The sequence below is a fragment of the Ambystoma mexicanum genome, chromosome 8, assembly GCF_040938575.1.
Source record: "Ambystoma mexicanum isolate Mex_15411 chromosome 8, UKY_AmexF1_1, whole genome shotgun sequence".
Taxonomy (NCBI): Eukaryota; Metazoa; Chordata; class Amphibia; order Caudata; family Ambystomatidae; genus Ambystoma; species Ambystoma mexicanum.
Window position 1 is genome coordinate 819,374,303 of NC_090929.1, and position 20,693 is coordinate 819,394,995.

Below are 20,693 nucleotides of genomic sequence, written 5' to 3' on the forward strand. Positions count from 1 at the left end.
ACGGATTTGTCTAGCCTAACAAAGATCTGACCATGCATCCATCTCCCTTCCTCAACCTCTTTCACTTGCATGTTCCCTTCTCCTTATTCTTCACACCTACTGTTGTAACCGTGCTACTTCATTCTCTGCTAACCTTACTGTGTCTTCCTGTTTCTGTTGCTCCTGCCACTCTACTGCCATCCGCAGTCTATCTACTATTCCGGTGATGGGAGGGGGCACCTCCTCCCTTCTTAGCTCTTCATTGCTCCTTCCTATTACAGTTCTCCCCGGCTCTTGTTGCTCCAGCTTCCATTCGAGACCCGTCAATAACGTACACTAAAGAAGGTGTTATCCTTGTGCCCTCTTCATCATACCGTCTTTCGAAAATTGGAGCCAACAGATGTGTCACCCCTGTACGTCATGTAACCACCAGAGTCGTTACCAGAGAATATGGAGGCTCAAACTCAGGGTTGGTATATCTTTCTGCAGGTGACAAAGGATAGCCTTCTTTCTCCTCCCCTCCTCAATGGTTATAATTTTATGGGCCTTCCCGCCAAGATGTTCAATCTATTCTCCAATGTTGAACCTTTGTACATAGTTACTAGGAATGTATGCAAGTTCTCCAACATACCCCTATCGTAATACCCTTTGTTAGTCCAAGAATTAAGTATTTGACCTTTCATTTCCCTCAAACATTCTCGATGATATTTTAAAATGTTTTGCTTATAATAATAATAATAATAATAATAATAATAATAATAATTAGGCATTTATATAGCGCTACGAACCCTCAGGTATCTGAGCGCTGCTTATTATTACCCACGGTGTGTGGTGCTCATTTATCGACCTCGGAAGGATGAAAGGCTGAGTTTGGCCTTGCCAGGATTCGAACCTGCGTTAACAGGCTCTGCACGGATGTCAAAGCGAGCGCTCTACTCGCTGTGCCACTTGACCGGCTATTTCTGAGGAGCACCTGACATAATTGATTCAATGTAGTCTCCATACTTAAAACCAATCTAACTTAAACACATTTTCAAAAAGCATGATACACTCCAAGAACCAAACCAGCAGCACAAAAAATCACTACCCAAAAAATAAATCCCTTTTCCATTCCCTTTTCTATAAAAAAAAGAATTTCCTGCACTCACTCTCCTCTCCTTATTCACTTTCCCCACATCCATCTCCTCAGGCATACACAAAAGACAGCATATTATAAAAACACATGCGGGCCAAAAATCCTCTTTACTTCTCTGAAATTTCTCCTTCATGCTAGAATAAAAGGAGCGCAATGTTTTCCACTACAACACAGCTGTATCTCTCTCTCTTCTTTACTGCTACAACACTCTTGACTACAGTGCTGTCTTTTCCAGACTACAGGAAGAAACCCTTCACTACTTCGACTAACCAAGAAAAAGAGAGGCACAGGATCTGGTGGACACAACCAATTCAAAGTAGAGTGTTACCAAAGGTATATTCCAGAAAGGTATCTATGTGTGGACTTGCCATAAAATGCTGCCCTCACCCTACGGTGAGAGCTCCAGCCAACCAGACAAGCAAACTGAATGGTATCAAGGATATCCTTAAAATGGGCGTGTGTTACTCACCACCACCGATCAGGCAGGGGCGTTGATTAGAAGACCTCGAGGCGAAGGACCAGGATAAGGGATGACCTCTTCTGGACAACAGCTCGCCAGCCAGAGTTCTGAGCAACCTCTCCTCTCCCTAAGGTATACCCAGAACGCGGCCTCCTCAACCTGAGGGAGCTCTTCTTTGCAATACACCCCTCTGCTGTTTAAACGTGTAGACAGACAGAGGTGTTGATTACACAAAAGAGCGTGGAATACCCACACCGCCACACCAAAGCTGTAAAGAAATACAAACAGGTTAGCACAGGGCGAGTGAAACAAATAACAAACTATGACCTCAACGTGTTATGAATACTTGATACTGTGGCCTTTAGGTCTATGGTGGATGAGCCTATGAGGAAACCCAAAACAAGTAGTGTAAACACTCTGAGCCCAAGTACTTTTGTAAAGGAGCTGAGGAAGGAGTGTCTAAGAAAGGCTTGCCACCTGTAGTGAGTTGAAGCAATTATAGGTTGTATGTCTCGGGAGGATAGCTCAGGGGCAACATGCTCGCCTTGGAAGCAAGATGACATGGAGCACCACAGGTTCTATCCCCGGGTCCGTGCTTAGAAACCTCTGGGTATTAAGGGTGTTATAAATAACCTATCATATCATAGGTCCTGGAGCCAATCAACAATGGAAGGGTCAAATAATAAATGGGACGGTTAGTATAGGGAAACTCCCCCAGCGGAACGAGGGATGCACTAGGTTTGTGTTGGTGCACCAGAACAGCAAAGCGTTCAGTGTTTATAGAAGAGTGCAGTAGTTGTGGAGATGACCAGAGGTCATTTCAGGCTTGGGTAAGTGTGTATGATTGGAAGGGTACTGAGTTAGAAAACACCAGAATCAGGTCATGAAATTTTAAGAGCCGCTACGTGTCTTACCAGGCATGGAGCACTACCCGTAACAGGATGCACAAGAATGGCAGCGAGCAGTAGTTATCAAGCAGAAAACGCTGTTTAGTGTAGCAGAGTGCATAGTAATAGTAGCGAGCTGTTCAGGAAGCAGTGTTGTTTGAAGACGAGTAACAGGAGACGCACGGACAACGCAACTTGGTTCAAGGCACAATAATAGGCAGGCAGAGGAGTCCAGTAAGAGTTCTGGTTCGTCAACAATCGGTCAGTAGAGTACAAAAGGAAAAGACAAAAGAAGGTTGAGATGGATAATCCCAGGTCTGTAGATAAGCAGTAACAAGTTCTGAGTAACGCTGTAATTAGAAGCAGCGCTGTGGTGAAGTAGCTTCCTTTTGTGCTGATGCCAAAGGGCGGTGTCTGTGTACCTGCATCGCGGGCAAGATCAGCTGATTAGACACGTGACTATCATTCTGTTCTTGCGGCGCCCACCGGGAAACCGGGACTTTCCCCGGTAGGCCTCGGGGCCTTGGGCCTCTATTGTTGCTTGGGGGCTTGGAGGGAAGGATACAGAAATCATAAACGTTGAACAAACATCCATGCCGGCCTTGATGGTTTGCTATCACAGTAGCTGTTGGCTGCTGCATTTCTCTTTGCTGTCTGGGGCCGACGGGCCAGGCTTGCACCTGCGCATTGCGAGGGGGCACCGCCCGGGAAACGAACGTGCCCTGCAGTCCTACTGGGCTGACATCACATGGCAGTTTGCAGCGCAGGTGCGGCCCGGGTGTACTCAGTCAGTGCTAGTCTGCTGAGTGCTCTGAGACCGAGTCTGACGATGAGGCAAGCAGCAGGTCAGTGTGCTCAGGCCGTGGGCCGCCAGCTCTGCCACTTCTTGACTGATTTCTGGTGCGAATCGATTACGATTACTACTAAATATGTTGTTTTTGTGCTATAAAGTCAGCTTGTGCGTGCTTGATTTCAGAATGCACACCGGTAAGTAACAGAGAAGTCAACATTAAAGTATTAAGTAGTGCACTTTGGCTAGTGCTTAAATGAGTGGTATCGTTTGTAAAAGTCCTGTGCTCAAATCTCAGCATCCGTGTGTGATCCTGCGCACATTGCTTCATTTCCCTTCGTTTCAATGCTGAAATCTGCACAGATCGGGTGCATTAGCTAATTACTGTGTCACGGGATTAGCTGAAGTTCTGACAGTTTCCTTGGCCTATGCATAGTCACACTGCAAATGTATCATATGCAGTCGCCTGGACGTGCAGGTCAAGCTATGCGTTTAAGGTAATATACCGTCAGATGTATTACACCATTAGTGTTCTTACATTTAGCGCTTCATTGCACAGTGAATTTGTAAACTTGCTTGTCTTGTCTGCTGTGTAAAGAAGTTAATAGAAACAGCCTCGTTTGGGGTGGGTGTACTGAAGTTTGACTTAACCATAATTCATATATTCGGCTTTGGAGAGATACTTTTTTGAATACCTAATATGCCAAGGCAGAACTAAATCATTAAAATGTAGAGATTGTCAAATTCAGCTCAATCTATTTTGTGACGTTGATGCTTTATTTGCTTGGGTTTTGCTGAAAACCCAGATGTCACACAAGCCCTGAATCAGTTCAAGAAATGGGCAGAAGAGCGGCACAGTGGCAGTATCTAAAATGGTGCCTTCTCTCGACTGCTGCCCATATTTCAGGACGTTCCCACATTAGTAACTGACGGTGACTTCCAATGCAGAGGAGGGGGGATTGGCGCTCCTGATTGTAGTCGTCACTATTTGCACTATGGATCTGATAACGCTGCTTCCGGGGGCAATACTCCTGCCTCAGAAACTATTGCATACCCCCAACTTAGCAACTGCCAGTGAAAGTACAAGCAATTCCTTAAATCTGTCATAAAAGCAGCAGAATTGAAGGGCACAAGTATATCTCGCAGGTGGCAGTATGGGGGGGGGGTGGGATCTGTCCATGCCCTGCACTGGCAAGCCCAGTGACAAGGGGAACAGAACAATGTGGACAGCTAAATGAGGAGGACAGGTCTGTGAGTTTAAAAGTGCCCCTCTACCCTGGGATATGGGAAGAGCCGGTTTCCTAGTGTATGCCAAGATAGAGGCAAGTAGCCGGAGGACAGTGGGGTGTCTTGAATATTCTCCAAACACACCTATTAGGCATGAGGGGAAAGCTGTGGCACCGGTACAGTCATGTATTAGAAGACAGAATGGAGCAGAGCTCAACTGTCGCAATATGTGATACACTTTAAATGCTTGCAAGGAGCATATCTCTAGCACGTTACAGAGGATTTACAGTGTAGTGCTTACTGCCCTAAATGTGGCTGTCTAGGGTACAGATGTATACACATATGCTGGGAGTGTCATCAAGTGCAAGGCAAGGCTGGTCCCTGTCAGCGACAATCAAAATGTGTTTGTTGGGCTTTATCCCCAGTAAAAGAACGAGCGGGTTGTTAATGAAATGTTTACATTTGCCAAGAGGCAGCATGTCATTGAAGTGAGGGCAGTGGCGGGCTGGTTGCTAGGGAGTTGGGCCAAAGACAGGATGAAGTGGGCAACGGCCAAAAGGGATATTAGACTGAACCAGCCTGAGCTACGGCACATGAGGGTATATACTCGGGATGGGATGAAAATCACTGCACGTGATGTAAGTCTAAGGTGGAAAACAGAAGTGGATAGTGTAAGTACTGGGAGTGATATGCCCAGGAGAAAGTGTCCATTACCTGTGAGTTTAAGAATACTGCACCCCACATATGTAGAGGGCAGAAGTATTATTGCTGGGTTTTGGTCATTGGAATGCGCTGTAGATGGGATGAACCATTGATACTGTTTATCGACAGGTTATATGTTAAGGATTGTATGTCTTTTCTTTTGCAATAAAGAAATATGAAACAAAAAAAACTTTTCCTGATAAACATAAAATGAAGAAAGATGGGGAAAAACGCAGGAGCGATTTCCATTTCTTTCATGAAGTGTTTTTGATCAAGTTTTGAAGCTTGGTAACAAAAAGTTGGCGGAATTAGGCACTTGGCAGCGGAGCACAGGGGCACTTATGTCCTTGTTTGACCCTAAGAACTAGGACATTGCCACTGCACCCACAAAGCAACAGCTCTGTAAAAATAATCAAGCCTAGAGAGCCGGAAATTCTGAGTGCCAGATCCATCCTGTGGGATGCGGCACAGAAGGAAGAGGGACATTTTACTGGGGAGCACATGGAGTGGTTCACGAAGGAGTGGCACACTCATTTTCAGACATGCCCGAGGTTGGCAACAATGTGTGTTTGGGTGGCACTCAATAGCCATGCTGCTGCTCAGGTAAAACTCAAATGTGGATTTCAATTAAAAATTCTGCGTTTTCTAACGGCGCAAATGGGTATGTAAAGTGTACTTTTAATGGTATGGTGGTTGGGCATATGTCTAGGGTCGGTTGTGCTGTAATTTGTGATGCAAGAATGCTCTGTCATTCATTTATCTACCCATTACCTTCCCGTAGAGGCGGCATTCTTGGTGTTTTCCTTATTGCAGGATTAATATTTTCTTGGCTGTGATGTTAAGTCAAATTGTAGGAATTCCACTAGTATTCTGTAGGATTAATCTGCACGGGGGTCATTTGCAATCCAGATCAAAGGGGTAATCAGGGAGAAAGGAAGGAAGTAGTGAGTGGGAGGGGGGTTAAGCAGATAAGAGAATCAGGCTTTGGAAGTTAGAATGGAAGAAAAGTGTACGTGTGGGACGGTGGTCACAAATAAAGGGGCATTGGAATGTGGAGAACAATCAGGACAGAGTAGGATACTTTGCAAGGAGCAGGATGGTAAGGGAGCAGTACTAATATAGAGAGAAAGAAGGAGAGGAAGAGACTAGCCATTGAGTGCGCAAGGATGGAAGGGAGGTATTAAAATGATGTTCAGAGCAGGGGAACACGTGTCAAATGAAGAGCAGAAAAACACCATCATCAATCGATGCTAAGTGCCCTAAATTTAATATGAAGAACATATGTCTTTTCCGGTTGGATATGTTGCAAGACTGAGGTAAAAGGTGAAAGAGGTGCAGCAAGAAAGTGAAGGGTAGGTTGAAGATACAGAAGATAGCAAGAGGAAGGTGAGATATATGGGATGGGAGAGATGGAAAGAAAAGGGTAGCAAGAGAACAGGATGGGAGGGAGATATGACAACAGAGGAGAGGAAAGAAGAGTTTTGGCTGGAGGGAGGGGTTGAACAGTGGATAAGAGGTTTAAGAGGAGGGTTGAGGGAACTGACAGAAGAGAAGGACTAAGGGAGGGCGGTGTGACAAAATGACGAGAATTAATGAGTACTTGCATTTTTTTAAAAAAACGAGAATATGGTGGTATGACATATGTTGAGACTCAACTCATCACTCCTGCGACAGTGGTACTGCCAACAGGCTTGTCCAATGGGCGACAGAAAGAGGGGAGACTGACTCTCCTTCAGTGGAATATAGGGCCACTTTTGAAAAAGATTCCAGGGCCACTTTTGGTTCCCAGTCCAGCCCTGATTGTGCAGTTCCCTGTGCTTCTTCGCTGTCTGCATCCGTACCTGTGGGGGACAGAGAGTGGCAGGGCATCAGTGATGTTAGTGCTTGCATCATGCATGCGTTTGTCTTTGTGCAGGTGATGCCATGTGATCAGTTGCATGCCTGGCTTCGCAGCGGACTGGGTACATGCAAGTTTGGGGGGTGCTGTTTGGAATCGTGCAGTTGTTCACATGTACACCATTGTGGCTGCTGTTGGACCTTGATGTTTGTTGGGAGTGACGTGCTGTGTGACACGTACAGGTCATCTGTGTGTCGGGTGTGTATTCGTGTATGGGCGCAGCATGCAGCATGCATAGGGATGTGATAGTGGTGGGCCCAGCATGTGTATGTGGATATGTGTTGGTGTGCATGATGGGCCATTTATTGGCTGGCGTTGCTTTCACATTTGGAGGTCAATGGTGATGATTAGTTGTGTGTTTGTAGGGACACTCACCTTCATCTGCTGATGTTGGCACACCAAACTCTGCTCAACCAACTCCTTCAATAGACTCCACATCTATGAATGAGCTGCAAGTCTCCTCCCATTTGGCCAATTTCACTGGTGAGTGAGGTTCTCCACCTGTTGCCAGATTGGCCGACAGGATGTTCCAAACTCTCAGCCTGAAGTCACCCCATAGTTTTTTGCAATATCGCACTGTGCGTGCGGTGGTGCCGACTGCACTTACTTTCCAGGCAATTTCTTCCCAGATGGCCTTCTTCTTCAGCTGGGCTGGAGGCCTGAGGTCGCTGCAGAACACCACATCAGCATTCGCCACTAGGGTGTCAGCTAACATGTTCAGCTCCTCATCCTTGAACCGTGATTTACGCAGCTGGGCAGTGCCTTTCTGGGTAGACTTCGATATTTTGTCTGTGGTGTGCTAGAAGTTCTGGTGGTGAAGGTCCTGTATGTGGAGGATGGCAATGGATTGTGTTTTTGAAGATGGCCGCCTAAGCATTTCCCATTCCGGCGCGATGACCTTACTTCCGGGTCTGGTAATAACGGGCCCGTTCTTAGCACTATGTTGATACCGGTACCGCTATTTGGGGGTTGTCGAGGCCGGTGCCGTTATGTGCGCATTCGTTGATGCCGCTATCTGGGGGTTTGAGGGTCGTCCTTAACCGGCATGGGTACGGCTATTACCAGCATGGAGGGGTGCGCGTGCTCGCACACTCTTAATCACCCGCTGTTTGCGGGTTCGAGCCAAGACGGACATGTTATTAACGGCATGCCGTTAATGGCTGCTTTTTAGCGCCAATCTCGTAATGGGGCCCAATATCTTGTTTCCCATGTACATATATATTACACTCTTACTCTTGCGTTATATTTTATCCCACTTCCCTCCATTACTCTTCATTATTTACTATGCATACATCCCTTTGCCACACTCTTTGGTCTATTTACTCACCGTTCGCATCTTTTTCGTCTTCGGACCCTCGGGATCACTGCCTTTGTTACCGCCTCTTCGACCCACTTTTCGATCCACTTCTCGTAGATGTGGGGGGGTTTCTATCTTAAAATAGGGGTCCCGTCAAACTGTCCCTTGCAAGGAGTTGCCTATTCTAACCACTTCTACAGGGAGCTTCACGTTCTATCAGCCGAATGGCAAAGGTCATGCGATATTGCTGAGACTCTAAAGTAACTAATGTCGACAGCCGATGGCTATCTTATCTAACCATCCGATCTCCGCGACCAAGTGAGCTGGGTGTTCCCAAACAGCTCTCAAAGATGAGTAGCAATACCCTAGAGATGCAGATTATATTCATAAATCAATAATCAAAATGGAACAAATAGTTTGGCAAAGTTTGTCTAGTATCTAAAACAGGGAGTACAACGAACATCAGCAATCTCTCAATACTCTGACTCTAACTCAATACTCTGACTCTAACTATTTCATTAAAAAACTGGGTTCTTATACCCATAACTGGTCATTACTGATGTGTTGACCTGCATCATTACCAACGTCATCCTACGTGGCAAACTACAAAAACCTAACGGGAGGTGGGATTGGTCCTAAGTGAATAACTAAGCATAGGTTCTATATCTGTATGGAGTAACAGAGAGAGGTAATTGGATAACAAAGAGAGAGAGGAGAAGGGGCACCACAGAGTGTTCGAACTGTTCAAAATGTTCAAGAAGGTATAAAGTCAGAATTAAATGTTCAAAAAAATTCATCCCGCTAAGGAGGAGCTGGCTGTGACAAGTCTGGAGACATGTAAAGCTATCACTAATAATCCTTAGTGAGGAAAGGAAAAGATCTTTCGCGCTCGCGCAAAGATGACACCAGCGGGAAAGATCTTGTTCTTTTGTGAATACGAGTGGATTCACTCCATTCCTCCACTAATAACGTTATCTACGACCCACTGCTAAGTGGGCATGAACGTTGGACGTTCTGTTTTTCACCATTGGCCACACCTATGAGACTTGCCCTGATGAAGGAAATGTTTTCCGAAATGCATTGGCTTATTTAGTCTATTACATATGGATTGTGGCAACTGCTTCCTCACTAAGGATTATTGGTGATAGCTTTACATTTGAATTACTTTGGATAAATCATCATTTTGATATAAACCAAACAGACTCATCTCTCTATTTTTGAGAAGTATGGTACACTATGGATACCTGAATACATTGTCCTGAACCAGAAATAAGTACGTGCCCAAGGTGGGCCCAAATGAGAGCGGTTGTGTAACCCAGTACTATTACTAGGTCTCTAGCTTGAATTGGATAACAAAGCCCTCTTTTTAAAATGGCCACTATGAACGTCACTAATGTACAACGTCCCGTTGGCTTCTTACCCCCGTCAGTACTTTTCCACCTACATTAGCAGCATGCAAACTGAACAACCAGGTCCAGGTGAGCTCGTCTTTGCACCAGCTTCCCACCAATTAGCATATCATCCATCATCACCTCAATGGTCCAGTGTCAATTAATGCTTTGAAGTTGGCTTTGAGTTTTTACTGTTCTCTGAGAATTTTTAAGGAGTAGGGGCACCAACCAGCTTCCATGCGTAGGTGTGATCTTCTCATTCGTCCAACTTCCTTCTATCACGTGACTGGACACCATGAAATTGAGCCTTTTCGTATATTTGATTTTATTTTAAATCGTCCTCTGACTTCTTTGTTTTTGCTTGACCTCTCCGAACAGGAGCGTCTGTTCTTTCACGTTAATTGTATCTAATGTCAGCCAATTCCAGTTTGATAAGACCTTGGCCTTCTTGGCTCAGTGAATTTCTTAGCTGAACTTTTATTCTGTTTAATTCAATTGCTTTTCTTAACTGCGACACTGAAATGAGGCCTTTTTGCTTTGTTCAGTACTGCTTTATACGTAGTGGACACATGCATCCTTTACTTGTCCATATGTATCTATAGGGGTATATATGTATATGTTGGTGCTTTCCACGGTCTAACTGTTTAAAAGCATGTGGCTAGCTTCATGATTGCTTTGCTGCTTGTGTTTCATTGCATCTGCACACGTTTAAACTAACTAAATATCATCATCAGGTTTGTGGCATAAGTTTCTTCATCTTGATCCCAAGATGTCACTTATTCTTGGTACTTCATTGTTCTTTATAAATCGTCTGCCTCTCTGGTCCGGTTATCTTCCTATATGGGTGTCGATTCAACTTTGTATGACGTCACTATTCATCCTTGTCATTTAGTTTCTTTGTTTCTTCAGGAATTTCGTTCAAATGGCCATCATATTGTCTTGTATGCAGGTATGGTTTCCTCAATGTGTACTTTACCTCCCATATTCTCTTAGGTATAGGCATTGTTATGGGTACTGCACAGAGTCCACGCTCTTCTCTTTGCTGGTTTACTTGTTCAGGATATGTCCCATACTTTGGTTCATACTTTTCAGGTAATGTAGGCAGGGCAGTTGGAGTGGGGGTACTTGGCTCCTCCTCTACACCGGTAATTGTAAGTCTCCATTCCCATTTGAGTCCCTTTGAACTCAATGGGAATGGGTACCACAGCGTACCAGCACCGTTGATAACGGTGGCAGTGCTTCTGTGAAACTCTGCAGATAGGTGATGTTCCGCCCGCCAGGTCAGTCCCTGGAGGACGGTAGGCGGTACCTGCCTGCAGAGTCGTACTGTGCTGGTCTGGGAACAACGGTGCCGGAAGGCTTACCGGCACCGTTGTTAGCAGACCGGCATAGTCGTAATGAGGCCCATTGTGTCTGCCAAGGAAAAGTGCTTGAACTTTGTTTTTCATGTTGGAAGACAATTTTGACTTGGTGGGTGAAGGAAGCCATTCCCCTAAGAAGAACCCAAGAGTGGAAGTGAACTTTTGTCCCCAGTCTTGAAGAAGTGACTCATTCTTCCAGACCAAGAAGGTCTACTTTATCTGTAGGTTAGTTTTAAGTGTAAAGGACAGAAACACAGTGTTTGACACAGGACGGTGGACTATTGATTTACATGGACATTCTGACAGAACCCATAGCCTTTTAGTTGAGGCAAGGAATCCCCTCTAAGAGTCAAGGTAAGTTAGGTTTTCTCTTTATTTTCCTGAATAAACAAAAGTCTATAGCAATCATCAAATTCTCAATTTATTCAAGCATTTATCAACATCTGCTGCTGACTTCGGTAAAGCAGATGTTGAGGTAATACCATTTTTCGTCCAGTCATTAACTTAAATGGAGGCCTCTTGATGGCAGAAGAATGTGTAGATCTGAGGTCCATCAGGACAAGCAATATTTGAATGTCCCAACTTGGCCCAGAATCAACCACAAACTTCTTCAAGATACTCAAAATTATTTTGTTGTATTTCTCCTACCCCCACCCCCCTCCACCTCGCTAGATACTGGGCAGTTGGTGGTGTGGAGTTCTCTTTCCACTCCTAAAATTTCCCACATCTTAGTCATCACCTGACTGATAAAATGACTATCTCTGCCAGACACAACCCTATGAGGAAGACCAAAACAAGAAAAGATGTGGTTGATTATCAAAGTGGCGGCTGTCTCTGCCTTTCAATTTGGGGCAGGAAGGCATTCAATCCACTTTGTAAAGAGGCATGTTTATTTTATTTTTATTTTGACATTTATAAAACGCACACAACCCAGAGGCATCTAGGCGCTAAATGACATATCACCGTCAACGTGTATGTGTTTCTTCTGGAAGAATGAGTGACTGGTCCAATGAAGTTTACTTGTAGATGAGATCATGGTAACGTCATTCCCCTTTTTTTGTAGAGGAGCGCTGCATGTGCAAGAACTTGTCTCGTACTGTGAACACATGAGACACCATTTTAAATATGCATTGAGATCCTGGCCCATGTGTGGCCAATAAGCACCTTCTCTCTGTATTTGTAGTGTCTTTTGAAAACCCCTTTGACCTGCGGTAGACCTGTCATGGGCATGATTTACCATCAGACTTATCAGATTTATCACCCACTGGTCATCCCCAGATTGGGTTTCCTCACCAAATCCAAATCGAATGTTCAACATGATCTGAAATTTTATAAGAATGCTGAGGTCTTCCTTTCCTTGATAATTTGATTCTGTCAGTGGAAGACTGATTGGATTTTCTAAATATTTATAGAATTTATCATTGATGGGATCCTCTTTTTGAGTAGAGATCAAATCTTCATCAGAAGCATCTTTACTCCAATGAGTAGCTGGAAATGTACTGTCAGTGACAGTTTGTGATGTGGTCACTGCTGTAAGTTCGATTCCTCCTCGGATGAGTTCCATATCTATGAAGTCCCTAATTGTAGAGCTCCTGTTTTAGCCAAATGGCCAGCCAAATCATTTCTAGTTTTATCAGGACCCTCTATCTTGGAATGACCTTTGATCTTTTTCCAATATATGGTCATTTCATTAGACATCAACAGATCATCTATAGTCTGGATAAAAAAGTTTTAATGGTTTATTATGGTTTATTATTTCCACAAAGCATGTTCTTTGTTTTTCCAATTAATCAGGCGTGCCACAAACCCATTTCTCTCATAATCAGAATCAGTGATAATAACCAGTTCTATGAGTTGGTGGTTTATGGTAGTGAGGACATCTTGATAAATTGTCATCAGCTCTGCCACCTAACTACTTCAAGGACATATTTTGAAACCAGCTGAACTTTCAGGAAGATTAATCACAAACGTGTTCCCAATGCTAGAAACTCATTATTTCTCCCCGCCTTTAGTAATATGGTAGGAACATCCATCCATGTAAACTGTGGGTATCCCCTGACAAGTGTTTTCTTCATATACTGTGTGCGGGGTCGCCAGGTATGCCTCCATATTATTTGTAGTTATTAGAGTTTCATCCTCGAGACAATGTTCTTCAGCACAGTTATGTAGGTCTGCCAATGCTTTAGCTATTGGGCTCTTCTTATTTTGGCCATACCTGACGTCTACAGAAAAAGCCTGCACTGAAAGAATCCAAGAAGTAATTCTTGAATTGGAAACATTCCCAGCCTGTCTGTACTATGATGTGCTCCCCCTGGATAAACGGACATACGTTTTACAATGCCCACACCATTGCCAGGAGCTCCTTCTCACAATTATTCTTCTACAGAGGATATGTTTTAGCTTGTGTAGGAGATTACCCTGTTGACTTTGTCATGTTTTTGATATAACACCATGAACAAGAAGGTATCTGAGAAGCCAGTCTCTAAGAAAAACTCCATATTCTTGATGGCAAAAGCTAAACAAGGAGCTTGAGACAAGCTTCTCATCAGTTGTTTTTCTGCCTCAGATTGTACTTCACCCTACTCCCACTTCACTCTGGCATTCAATAAGTCATTCAAAGGTCGAGTGATCTCTGCATAGTCATCGATACATTTTTGACTATGATTAGATAGTTCAAGGAGGATTTGCAAATCACACAGAGTTTTAGAGTTCTTTAATTTAAGTAGAGCCTCAAACTTCCTTTTCTGGGGATTGAGACCCTCAGCAGTAATGTCTTATCTTAGAAAGTTCACTCTGGTTTTGCACCTTTATGCTTTCTGGAAAGATAATTTTACACTAGCTTTTTTCCAACTGGGCAAAAACATATGGGATTTCTGCCAGATGTTCTTCTACTATTGAGCTTTTGATCAACAGATCATTCACATAGAACAAGTTTCATCTTCCATGCAGATCAGAAACAGACATGTGAAAGAAAATGTTAAACTCATTTCCTGAATTGATGTATTCAAAGGGCATACAGGTGCAAGTATATTGTCCCTCCCCCCAAAGGTCAACGCAAGTTTATACTGATCTTCCCTATTCACGGGTACGGTCCAATAACCATTTTTCAGGTGAAGGGCTGAGTACATTTTTTATCCTTGGATCTGTGTCCGTACTTGGTCAAAAGAGGTAAGAGGCCACCTTGACATGTGGACCAGTTTATTCAACTCCCCCAGGTCAGCATCAAATCTCAATTGTCCATTTGAAGTTTTAGGGTCCAAGGTACTGGGTTGTTAAAGGTGCTATGCATAAGACTAATTAGCCTATGGGATTCCAGATTTCTTTTAAACTCTGTGAATGATTCCATGGATGCTAGAGACAACTGTTATTGTCTTACAAACACAGGAGCCATTTCCTGGTCCACAGGTGGTGTTCTTGGATGAATAGTTGTATGCCCACCATCATAGGAGTCAAATGAGAAGATGCTCTGGAAATCGAGCAACATCTGTCTCAGTTGTTGTCACTGTTCATCAGTCTCACAGGCATCAGCTTGATTGATCTTTTCCTCAACCATCTGTCAGAAACCCATAAATACCTCCGGTTTTGATATTTCAGAAGTATACTCCAGCTGGGTGGAGAGATCTCTTTTAATGGTGTTTACCTGGCAGGGGTTTCCATGGATGTGAGATAGTTATTATGAATTCTTAATACTACCTCATCTTCCAAGATGACACAGATTATTTCTTCTACCCCATAATGGCATGAGGAATACACCAAGAAATCCCCCCCCCCTTGTCGGGTATGAATCTTTTCTGGTCAGATAATGTCTGTTTGTCACATCAATCTTCAGGAATCTGACCTATAATTTTATTTTCCATGTCAATATTTATTTATTTATTAGCATTTTTAAAGCACGCAGCAGCTCTTGGGCATCGTGGCACTGTTACAGACAGCTCTTGGTTGCATACCACATATTAGGTACATTAAGACAGTCAAGAATCAAACTTAGTTACAAGATTAGCAGGAAAGGAGGGGGAGGGAGGGGTGGTGGGGCTGTTAGTTGAAGAGGGTGGTTTTGAGCATTTTCCGTAAGACTGGGAGGGAGTTCTCGGCTCTGAGAGCATTGGGTAGGGCGTTCCATAGTTTAAGTGCTATGTGGCAGAAGCCAAGCCCCCCGCTTTAGTTCTTTTTATGGGTGGGATGCGCAATTGGTTAGCATGGCAGGTTCTTTTAGGTCGTGATGAGGTGTCTCTGGCAATTATCTCTGACAGGTAAGGGAGGGCATAAAGGCTTAAGCACTTGTGCCCCAAGGTGAGCGTCTTGAAGGTGAGCCTTTCCTTTACGGGAAGCCAGTGAGCAGCTCGCCTAGCCTGGCTGATGTGATCTCTGTTCGGGATCTTGAGTGCTGCTCTGAGAGCGTTATTTTGGAATGTTTGAAGTCTGTTTATATTTTTTGCGGATGTGCCTGCTAGAAGTACATTGCAATAGTCTAGTTCAGCCCCGATAGTGGCTCTAGCTATGGATAGGCAGTTCTGGTTGGAGAGGAATGGTTTGACAGCATTTATTAGCTTAGTGGTGTGGGCAGACACTGAAACGATGGCACTGACCTGTTGTGTCATGGACAATGTGGAGTCTAGATAAACCCCTGGCGTTTTGACTGATGAGGAGACTGGGATGATAGAGTTGGCAGTGGTGAAATTGCAGTATTATTTGCTGAGTTTGGCTAAGGTTTATTTGGGGCCCATAAGGATGATCTCGGTTTTATCACCATTGAGGCAGAGGCCATTGGTCACCATCCAGGCTTGGATAGTGGTGTAAATGAGGCGGAGGGCTGTGGCGTCTTGGTCGTACGCACTGGAGAGTGGCAGAGAACCTGTGTATCATCAGCATAGTTGGTATAAGTTATGCCGAGGGAATCCAGTTTGTCAAAAAGCGGTTTGGTGAATAGGTTGTAGAGAGCGGGTGCTGTGCAGGAGCCCTGAGGTTCAGGAGTAGGAGGAGAGCTGGTTTGCCTTTGTCCATGATGTTGGTTATTTGGTTTTTCAGATCCAGAAGGGCGGTTTCGATGCCTTGGCCTTTACGGAAACCTGATTGTCTTTTACCAAGGATGTTGTTGGATTCGAGGAACTGTTGGATCTGGTTATGGGCAGCTTTATCCAGGATTTTGAGGAGGAATGCAACAGTAGTGATAGGGCGGTAGTTGTTAGGGGAAGTGGGATCTAGGGAGTTTTTTTTTAGTAGGGGCTGAACCCAGGCTTCTTTGAGGCTGGAAGGGACGGCGCCTGTGGTAAATGAAGTGTTAATGAAAGCCATGATGAACGGGGCCAAGGATTCAGCGCATTCTTTATTAATGTTTGGCGGGCAGATGTCCGCTTTGCACATCGATGGTGTAAGAAGTTTGATGAGTTTGAGGACTTCCGGTTCTGTGATGTCACGCAACGAGAAGAGTAGGTTGGTGGGGTTTTAAGACAGGGGCTAGGCGGGGGAGGAAGGTCAAGCACTGGTAGAGCTTTAAATTGTATTTTTTCCTGGAGTAATTCTATTTTACTGTAGGATAGTAGGATAGTATTGGGAATCAACCACCATTCCATTAGAGGTGTCTGTGCTCAAAGTAATACTTTAAGGATCGCTGTCATGAACACCAATATTCAAATGGTGTCATCATCTAAATTGACTAGTGTGCTGGATGTTGGGACAATCCTTGTTGTTGGAGGGTATGATTCAAATTTGCAAATGCTTCTTTATTCATCAGGGTTTGTCCTCTCTTCATTTTGAGAGGCATTGTAAATTGTTGCACATGTTCCGGAACAGTAACCTCTTCTTTGATTGGACTTCAACAGCACAGGGCAACAGCTAAGCTGAATTAAATGCTTTTTCAACATTGCCAAAGCCCATTGAGTTACCCCCAGACTTCACCAAACTTTATTAGTAGTAAGATCCAAATTAATTGCAAATCGATGGAGAATATCACTACCCATATACAATTCAGAAGTAACATCTCTAACGATACAAGAACTATGGTCAATAGTTTTATCGGCAATTGACATTTTTAACATGCACCTGGTAGGTAGTACATGTATTGAATTTTGGGTTACCAGACTAACATTCCATTTGTTTGCCAAATTAAAACAGGGAACGGTCTGATCTTTTCGGAGTCACCAAAACAGTGCTTTGCTTATGAAGTTCTTTGCCAATTGTTTAGACAGACTCTGGTGAGCACAGAATCTTTCCCTCCATTTATCGGAATGCAGAAGAAGGTGTGTTTGCATTTTTTCTGAATTACATTACATTACATTACAGCATTTGTAATGTGCACTGTGGACTCTGAGGCATGAAGGCACAGACAACTTGACAGATGACACAAAGGAGACATTGAATAGACTACGATCCCTGAAGCAAAGCCTGGGGTGAGAAATCCTCAGCAAATTAGGAGAATAGAAGCGTTTTCAAGTCTCTCTTAAAAACTTGTAGGGAGCATTGCCTTCTCATTGTTGCCAGTAGTTGATTCCAGAGTTTAGGTGCTGTCAAAAAAGATACGTCATTGTGCTATCAAAAAAGATATGTCATTCTCTGCTTTCGATGTTCTACACCAGGGGAGAAATAAGTAATTCTGAGTACAAGACCTCAAGGCCCTTGCATTAACTTTTTCAATGATATGCATCTGCAGGCATGGTGGCATCTGTCCGAGTCTACACTTAAAGGTGATGACCAGTACCCTGAACTTGACCCAAGCCTCTATTGGTAACCAGTGAAGGTAGCGCCTAGCCTCCAAGACGTGATCTCGACAGGACAGGCCTACAATGACTCTAACTGCCCAGTTTTGAACTATCTGAAGTTTGTAAACATCCTGCTTACACAGACAAGACAACAGGCTGCAAAAAATAATCGAGCTTTGCCCCTGTTATAGCTGTGGCAATAGTTTTGACACTTGCCTGAGTGATAAGGGGCCTTAGATGCAAGAGCAGCATGACTTAGTAGACCGATGCAGAGACTACACTGGTTACGTGGGGTCTCATGGAAAGTGACTGATCAACGATCACTCCCAAGATCTTAGTTTTAGGGAGAGGGATGATGATGTTGTCCCCTAATGTGAATAAGCTATAAGTCTGGTCCAGCTTTCGCAAGGAATCTGGGCTACCTACTATCATCAGTTCCGTCTTCCCCTTATTTAGAGCGAGGTAGTTTTCAAGCATCCACTTCTCTATGAGGTTAAGTACTCTATTAATTTCCAATTCATCCTGCGCATGACAACCACGAGAGAGGGACGGCACATTGCGTGTCGTTAGCGTAGTTCGAAAACATGACTCCCTCTGATTCTAACATAAAGAAGAAAGGAGCAATTAATAAGTTCTGCAAACATGGGGAAGTACTGGCCCCCTGTGGCACAACAAAGAGAACATGAATGAGAGAGGCCTCAGCAACGTCCAAAGAGCCTCATCTATATCTATGCTCTAGAAAAGAGGCAATCCAGGAAACGGCTGTGCAGGAAAAATTGGCAATCTCCTCCAATCTGGAAGTCAGCATAGAGTGTTCGATCAGGTCGAATGTGGCCGATTGGTCCAAAGATATTAAAAGAGAGAGAGCGCCCTTGTCCACCTGATCAAGTAGTCTTGACTTCAACTCAAGGAGGGATGTCTCTGTCCCAAATCTTTTCCTAAAGCCGGATTGGTGGGGGTTCAGGACAGGGAACTGCTCTAAGTGCTCCAAGATCTAACCATAAGCAACCCTGTGCAATATTTTGAGCAAGAATCGGGTATTGGATATGGGGCAGTAGTTCAAGGGGTTGCCCCTAGAGAGTCCAGGTTTCTTCAAAATGGGGGTGACCATGGTTTGTTTAAGGTCATCCTGGACCTTGCCCTCCTTCAAAGAGGTGTTAACAAATAAACAAATTGCTTTTACCAAGGAGGGAGGGCATGTTTTTATTATTAGGGAGAAGCAAGCACCCCCTCTACAGCGGGTTGCCTTAAGCTGTTCAATAACTTTCATCAGAGCTATCTCTGATATGGGCTGAAAATAAAATGTTGCCACTGCTGGGTTACGCTGGAATAATTTCTGTGGCTCATTTGACCCTGATGGAGGAAATGCCTTCTTTTTTTCTAGCATTTCCATTCTTATGCCAAGCAGTTTATTTTGCAGACCAACCTGTATAAGCTGACACCAGTTATTGGGCCTCATTACGACTTTGGAGGCAGCCATGCCCTTATTAGTAAGGGCATGGCTGCCTCCAAAATCGGGTCCGGGTTCCCTGAATGGGAAATTACCAGGCCATTCCGAGTTTGGAGGGCCCAGTAATTCCTACTTCAGGGAACCCGGGCCCGGACCTTCCCCATTCCTATTTCAGCCCTGACAGGGCTCAATGGGAATGGGTGCGGGAGCTAACAACGGGCCGATTATGACTGGCCCATTGTTAGCTCCCTGGTCCCCTCGCGGGACCCGCTCTGGACGTCTGGTAAAACCAGACGTCCACATCAGGTCCCGCGAGGGAACCTCGTAATAGTGCAGAATGCGTTTAACGGCGCAGGCACCATTACAGGTGCCATTAAACGCATTCCGCACAGGTCGTAATGTATGTATGTATGTATGTATGTATGTATGTATTTAGTTTTATATAGCGCCGGTAGCCCGCAGGCATCAGGGCGCTTGTACATAAAACACTGCTGCTACAAGACCAAAGACAAACAACACGTAAGGGACGAACAAATGGTACAGCTAGCTAAGAAGCTTCACGAATTCTAACTAAGGACCTGCGTCCACAGGTTCTTATCTAAAGAGGTAAGTCTTCAGCCTCTTCCTGAAGATTGGGAGACTGGCTTCGGACCTAAGTGATTCGGGGACGCTGTTCCACAGTTTAGGAGCCAGCACGAGAAAGGATCTACCCAACCCTGTTTTTAGCTTAAACTTGGGCACAAGCAGAAGACATTTTCCACCCGAGCGAAGGTTTCTGGTGGGATTATAGGGCCTTAAGTGTGTTCTCAAATAGGAAGGTGCTGAGCCATACAGGCATTTATGAACCAGGCAGAGGGCTTTGAACTTAATGCGCTCCTCTACCCTGAGCCAATGCAGCGCTAGCCTCTCTTTAGTGACATGGTCTTTCCTTTTCAGATTTTTTACTATTCTGACCGCATTGTTCTGGATCACCTGACAACTAGATAGATCCTTGGATGTGGCCCCCAACAGCAGGGCGTTCCCATAGTCTAGCCGTGAGAGAATGATGGCTCTGGCTATCGTTGCCCTGTTTGCTTCATTAAGCAATGGTTTGATTGCTTTCATGAGCCTAAGATAGTAAGCTGAATTTTTTTGGAGGAAGTTAGTTTGGGCGTGAGAGTCAACAGCTGAATCGACCATCATGCCTAGGGTCTTCACCTTAGGGACCACTTGGATGAGGCCCATTGTCTTTTATCACTAGTTGTTCCGCAGGGGGAGGAACTATCTCCTGTTCTTTTGGGATTTTGAACATTTCCTTTGCATCTGACTGGGCATTGGCAATTCTAACATTGTGGAAGTTCTTTTTTGCATCCAGAATAGCAGATTTGTATGCCCTTAGTATGTTTTTATAGGCTGTTAACGAGGCAAGGCTCAGGGATTATT

At 44.4% G+C, this 20,693-nt stretch overlaps 1 long non-coding RNA gene across 2 annotated transcripts in view; it reads left to right on the plus strand.

Moving 5' to 3' along the window:
- The first annotated feature begins 3,044 nt into the window (after positions 1 to 3,044).
- The window catches only part of LOC138473679 (uncharacterized), a 256,147-nt gene continuing 238,498 nt past the window's right edge, over positions 3,045 to 20,693 (plus strand). For both annotated transcript variants that reach the window (XR_011268848.1, XR_011268849.1), the window contains exon 1: positions 3,045 to 3,306. This is a non-coding gene — a long non-coding RNA (uncharacterized lncRNA). The remainder of the gene's footprint in view (positions 3,307 to 20,693) is intronic.